This window comes from Spermophilus citellus (assembly GCF_964194105.1).
Source record: "Spermophilus citellus genome assembly, chromosome: 17".
NCBI classification, from domain to species: domain Eukaryota; kingdom Metazoa; phylum Chordata; class Mammalia; order Rodentia; family Sciuridae; genus Spermophilus; species Spermophilus citellus.
In genome coordinates, this window is record NC_138199.1 from 4,494,479 (window position 1) to 4,501,762 (window position 7,284).

Genomic DNA, 7,284 nt, shown 5'->3' on the forward strand with positions numbered 1-7,284 from the left:
CAATGGATTCCCAATGGATTCTTAATAATAAGAAGAGGGCAGCAAAGCAAATAATAATAATGATAATAACTTAGCATTTATGAGATGCCAGGAACCTTGCTGAGAGCTCTGCGAGTATCTCATTCCTCTAATCAATCCCATGAAATGAGATCATAAGATCATCTGTTTTTTTCTTTCTCTCTCTTTAATTTTTATTTATTTATTTATTTATTTATTTTTTGTAGTGCTGGGGATTGAACCCAGGGCCTTGAGCATGCAAGGCAAGCACTCTACCAACTCAGTTATATCCCTAGCCCTGTGATCATCTGCTTTTCACAGAAGGAAACTGAGGGTCAGAGAGATGAAGTGGCTTGCTTGAGGTTGCAGGCCAGTAAAGACTTGAACTCAGACACCTATAACTCCAAGCCCCACTCTCTCTTCCCACATAATCCTTGAGAAACTCTCTCCCAGGGTCAAACAGGCATAGCCCTGTCTTTCGCCACGCCCCTCCACTCTGGCCACGCCCACTGCCTCTTCTCCCTTGGGGAGGGCCACGCCCACAAAATCAAGCCAGCCATCTCATTGGTCCCAGCTCCAGATCATAGTTCTTGGTCCCCGCCCCCTGGTCCCACCCCTAGGACCCTAAGATCCTCCTCCCTCGGGGTAGGCCACGCCCCAAGCCCCAGCCACGTGCGTCCTCTGGCCCCGCCCCGCGCCATCCTGGCCTCTGAGGCGCGGCGGTTGCGGTTTTTGAGCGCGGATCCGTGGATTTGCTCCTAGAGACGCCGCCCCCGGAGAGCCGCTATTTCTTCTTCTTTCCCCAACGGAGGGTGAGTTGGGGCTGGGGCCGGGGTCGGGGGCTGGTAGGCGGGCGGGAGCCAGCGTCGAGGGGCGGTGCGGGTTGGCGGGCTCTGGCGTTACCGGCAGGTGCCCGGGGCGGGGAGCGCCGCGGCTTGAAGGGTCCGGGTCCCGCGGGGGAGGCTGCGGGTCCCGAGGGAGACTCCAGCCTCGCGCCCCCAGAGAGCCCCCCCGCTCTCTCCCTCCTTCCTTCTCGAGTGGGTGGGTGGCGGGGACTGGGACCTACCGCCTGACCCCGGGGTCCCCCGCCCGCTCTAGGCGCCTTGGGGGAGGCAATTCCTGCTCTGAGACCTGCGGCCGAACCGTTCCGAAAGCAGGTCCCGAGGCAGCAGGGGATCTCATCTCGCATCCCTAAGGTACGCGCAGCCCTGAGTTTGAGTTTGCTTGGTCTTGCTAGTCGTGGACGTGGTTTTATTCCACTCCGTCTTCAGCCCCGCGGAGGTTGAGGGAGCACCGAGATGAGCTTTCCAAGCTACTCTTCCACTTTAAAATGTTTTACCCCCGAATATTGTATATTGATGAAAAAGGTTTAGTTTTCTACTTTTAACCTGACCGGTCCATCCTAGTTTGAATGGACTGACCAGGGGGTCACTGGAGCCAGGTGGAACACGGCTGGAGGAAGTGGTTCACTGGGGATGTGCCCTGGCATGGGTTCATTTTCCCTGTGGCCCCTTCTTCCCTCTCTCTCTCTCTCTGTCTCTCTCTCTCTCTCTCTCTCTGGGGTCTCCCTTGAAGAAAATGAAAAGACTAACAATAGAATGAGAGAAAATATTTTCAATACCTAATCTAATAAATGAGTTGTATCTTAGAAGACTTAAAGATCTTCTATAACTCAAAAACAAACAAGAAAAAATAATTGAATTAGAAAACAGGCCTGGGGCTGGGCAGTGGCTCAGTGGCAGAGCATTGCCTAGCATGTGTGAGGCACAAATAAAGGTCCACTGACAACTAAAAAATAAAAAATGTTTAAAAAAAGAAAATGGGCAAATGTGTTAAGAAGTCATTTCTCCAAAGAATGTATAGAAATAGCCAACAGCACATGAAAAGAAGCTCAGCATCCTTGGTCATCATGATACTGAAAGTTTGGTCTTTCTTCCTGGTGCCAATCAGACAATGAGAAGGTTTTTTTTTTTTTTTTGAGGGGGGGGATACCAAGGATTGAACTCAGGGGCACTCGACCACTGAGCCACACCCCAGCCCTATTTTCTATTTTATTTAGAGGCAGGGTCTCACTGAGTTGCTTAGCGCTTCACCTTTGCCAAGGCTGGCTTTGGACTTGCAATCCCAGTGGCTCGAGAAGCTGAGACAGGTGATTTCCTTGGAATTCATACTCAGATGGGGAAATTCCAGGACAAAGAAAAGGAACAGTGACACAACTCTTGTTAAATCATATCAGTTGCTCTAGAAGAAATGACCTGACTAACCATCCCTTCTATAATATTTCTTTTCTTTTCTGTCTGCCGACAACTGATATATTTTTATTTTTTTCATGCCTACTCATCTAGTATGTGCCAGATGTCTCTGTCTGCTATTCCTTAGTGCATCTCTTCAAACTGAGTATTTTGATTTGTAGATGAAGAACATCAGAAAGTTCAAAGCTCTTGAAGTCACAGGGCGAAAAGGCAGATGACAGCTAAGTGGCAGACCATTCCTTCAGTTTCCAGAGCCCAGGGACTTGCAAACTGTGATTACTTGTATCACTTCAGGAATTAAAACAAAAAGCAAAAAAACATAGATCCAAATTAAACCCCAGAGGCAAGGAGTCCTGGATGATGGTGGCAGTGGTTGTACTGCACTTGAATATCCCTGGAATCTATCACAAAAACATGGAGAGAGCCAGGCAAGGTGGTGTGTATCTGTAGTCCCAGCTACTCAAGAGGTTGAGGTGGGAGTATTGCTTGAGCCCAGCAGTTTGAGACCAGCCTGGTTAACATAATGAGACTCCCTAAACAAACAAAAAAACCATCTACCCATCCATTCATCCATCCACCCCAGAAAATGCAACTAGGGTAGCATACTGTCTCCCACAGACTAGATCTACAAGGAAACCAGATGGCAAGGACCCAAGTAGGTAAAGCTCAAGAATGCAGTGGTGTCCCCATGAGCCTTTCCTGAGAGAAATCTACTAGAATCTTTTTCAAGGATTAAATATGGCCCCAATTTTTTTGAAATTTCTCCCATCTAGAAGTTATGCTCTTTCCTTAAATCTTGGTGGGCCCCTTAGAAGACCAAGGAAGTGATAACGAGCCCATTTCTAAGCACAGTGTTAAACACCTTGCAGTTTTCACTATCTTTTACAAAGCTCATTCTGAAAAAAGATAACTACCAATGTCGGGTGTCAGGCCACCCTGAAGAAGCCCAAGCTGGTCACCTGGAAAGGCTGCATGGACATAGATCTAGGCTTGACCATCTCCAGTAGTTTCAGCCATCCCAGGCCAGGAGTGCCAAGGTAAGCCAAGTCAGGTAGCCACAGCCAGCATCTGATGGCAATTGCACTGGAGGCCCCGCAGGAGAGCCACCCAGCTGAGTTCAGTCAACTCACAGCACCATGACACTAAGTCATGGCTTGTGCCTATAAATTGGCATGTCCACTCCCAATCTGGTGCAGGGGACTGGACCCAGGGCCTAATGACTGCTAGGAAAGTGTGTCACTGAGCTACACACCCAGCCCCTGCCTCCAAGTTTGGAAAGGCTTGTTACATAGCAGTGGGTAACCAGATCCACCTTGCTGCAGGAAGCGTGGGGTCAGAACTGGCAGCATCAGCATCACCTGGGAGACTGTTAGAAATTCACATGCTCAGGGCCTGCGCTGGATCTTCAGAATCAGAATGCACACTACAACTTGACCCTCAAGTCATTGTTCTGGGAAATATGCTCAGATAATGAAAATGATGGGTACACTTTGGCAGTAGGTCTGGTGACAGTCCCAGCAAAGAGGAGAGGACTAGGCCCTGCTCCCTGTGTGCCTCCTGTTCCTCTATGTCTCCCATATGCCTTAAATACAACAAGCACTCTGTCCCTTATGCCCCTGCACCCTCTTCTTGGAATATTCTTCCCCCCAATATCCCAGGGTCTCATCTGTGTCAAATCTGTGTTAAAAATTAACAATCTCCCTGAGGTCTCCCCTATTTAAAAATTCACTAGAACCCAGAAAGTGCTCAATAACTAATGGTTCACATTAATTTTATTATTATAGTGGGTTTTGTGGAAGGCACTCTGTTGTTTGGCACCGGAGTACTTCCTGGTTGCTACATTTGGGTTGACAGATTTTGTTATTTTAAAAATTGAGATATAACTCATACATCACAATTTGAAAGCATATAATTCAGTGAATTTTATTAGAGTCATCCCTTGGTATCCACAAGGGATGGGTTTTGCCCCATGTATACCAAAGTCCAAGAATGCTCAAGTTCTTTTTATAAGTTGGTTTTTTTTCTACACACATTGTCCAGTATACTTTAAACTATCTTTAGAATACTTATAATACCTAATACAGTATAAATGTTGTATTAATATTTCTTATACTGTATTGTGTAAGGAATAATGACAAGAAAAAGGTCTATACATATTTAGTGCAGACACCACCATGAAAGGCCTACTATATGGTACACATCAGCAAAAATATAACCTTTTTCCCAAATATTTTTGATACAGGGTTGGTTGAAATGGTGGATGTGGAAACTGTGGATACAGAGAGATGATTGTAATTTGTTATAGCAGCCAAAGAAAATTAATAGAAGTGGCTTAAGCAAGACAGAAATTTATATAGTTTTCACATAAAAATGTGAATGTGGGTAGTCCTGGTCTTCTCTGATATTTCCATAGACAGCCAGGATTCAGAATAAATTCACTTTTTTTTGGTAGGGGGTACTAGGGATTGAACTCAGGGGCAGTCAACCACTGAGCCACATCCCCAGCCCTATTTTGTATTTTATTTAGAGACAAGATCTCCTGCCTCAGCCTCCCAAGCCTCTGGGATTCCAGATGTGCACCACCCTGGTGGCTTAATTTCACTTTTTTCCTCTCTCCTATCTGTAGGGTGTGGCCCTGCTCTCCTGCTCCAACACAGCATCCCATTTATAAGTAACAGAATGAACAAAAAGGAAGAAAGGACAAAGGATATCTGAGAGCTCTCTCTCGAGTCATTGCCTAGAAATTGTCATTTGACACTTTTCTTTAATCCTACCTGGTCACCTCTTCACAAGGGAAACTGGGAAATGGACATTATTATAGTCTCTATCCAGGTGCCCACATGACTTGCTAAAAATCAGAGGATTCAAGATGGAGAGAATGGATTATCAGGGTTATTATTATTATATTTTCTTGGGCTTTAATTCTTTTTTTTTTTTTTTTTTTTTGTAATGGTAGAGATTCAACCCAGGGCCCAGCTATTGCTAGGAAAGCACCCTACCACTAAGCCACATCCCTAACCCTCCTTGGGCTTGTCTTCATTTTACACATTTGAAAAATGCTTTCAAAAATTCACCAGCAGTGGCTAGGGATATAGCTCAGTGGAACAGCACTGACTTAGTATGCACAAAGCCTTAGGGTCTTCAGTATATAAACATAACAAAATAAATCACTGTGCATTACTGGTATATTTTTAAATGCTTGAAATGAAAAGGAAAAAAAAAACCTTTCTAAAATTTTATAAAATTCACCATGTATTATTCATGTATTTGTAGAAACAATGTTTGTGGTCCTGAGGTTGTAGCTAAGTGGTAAAACATGTGATTTGCATGTGTGGGCGCTGGGTTCAACCTCCAACATAAACAAACAAACAAACAAACAAATGTAATAATCAAAAAATAAACACACAAATCAACTTAAGGTCTGGGGGATGTACTTTGATGGTAGATCACTTGCCTACTGTGCACAGGCACTGGCACAAAAAAAAAATGAAATGAAATGAAAAGGAGAGCAACACTGAAATGTAGTAGTTTGCTTGTCAGGGCCTGGCCCTTTCCGGAAAGCTGGTCTAGAAGGGCTCCAAGGGAAGATGATTCTAGGAGAAATCCCAGTCCAAACACCCAGGAGACCATTGTGAGCAGCAGACATGATTAACAGACCTTCAAGAACCTCCCACTCCATCCTCCCCCCCCCCAGCACTCCCAGGTAATCAAAGTGACTGTTGCACAAAGGTGGCAGCAGGCCCCAGGGTGAGCACCAGCTCAGGGCGTGGGGAGCTGTAGGGGGTACTGTCCAGCAATCTCCTGGTGAGCACTGATACAGGTTTGGCAAGCATCCGCCAAAATCTCAAGTCCACCTAGAATTCCAAAATATGACCTGATTTGGAAATGATGTCTTGGCAGATGTAATTAGTTAAAATGAGGCCACTGTGGAGTAGACCCAGGCCAGCTGCTGGAGGTCAGAGGCTGATTTCCTCTTCCTGGAATATCATATGGTCAGGACTTGAATGATGACTCCTGAGAAAGTGGTTAAGTGGAAAGAAAAGGGTGGAAAGTCTCTGGCCCAGGTAACTGGTTGAGACAGAAGCTTAATTAGCTTAAGAATTATGTTGGCTGGAGTTATGGCTCAGGGTAGAGCACCTTGAGGCACTGGGTAAGATGCTACCACCACATAAAAACAAATAAAGTCTTGAGTCCATACACTATTTACATATTTATGAATTATGTCATTGGTTGGAGCATCCTGAAGGAATCCATTTACCCAGGAAAGAAAATTTGGGAAACTGTTAGAGGGAAGAGGCCACTATAATGGTCCAGGACCAGATTTGGGGTGTCAGCTGCTTGGTTGGGGGCTGCCCCTGTTCTTCTTCAGCCTCCTCTTTTGCTCCAGCTGGGGCTGTCTTGGACCTGCACATGGTGCAGGTGGGAGTTTCTCTCCTGAGTGCTGTGCACATGGCTGCTGCTGGAGCCCTCACAGCTTTTATGGAATGTGTGTGTGTGTCCATCCCTCCACCAACCTGGGTTTACTACCTGCTGAGTGTCAGTTGCCTTGTCACAGTCTGAAAGCTGCCTCTGCCTGGGCCTCCACACAGGTATGTGACATTCACATAGATGCTTGGCCCTCTATTGCCCTTTGAGGAAATCCCAGGGCCTGTGAAGCACCCTGTAGCTCACCTAAAGCAAAGGAGTTTAATTTGGGCACAAGCTGACAGATAAGGGCTGCAGAACTTGGTAAGGATTGGGATGGGGTGAAAAGATTTGTAAAAATGGGGTTCCTGTGCAAGAAACCCAGGAAAACATTGTAACTGTCCTAGCCCGTGTGAGGCCCTGGGTTTGATCCTCAGCACCACATAAAGTAAATAAATAAACTAAACGTATCGTGTCCATCTACAACTAAAAGTGTAAAATAAATAAGTAAAATAAGTTTATTGTGTCCACTTACAGTAAAAATGTTAAAAAAAAATGACCTTTTCATGGCATAAGGGCCCTTGGCCTGCTGGTTCGCTATTAATCACTTCATTTGTTTGTCATGCGAGCA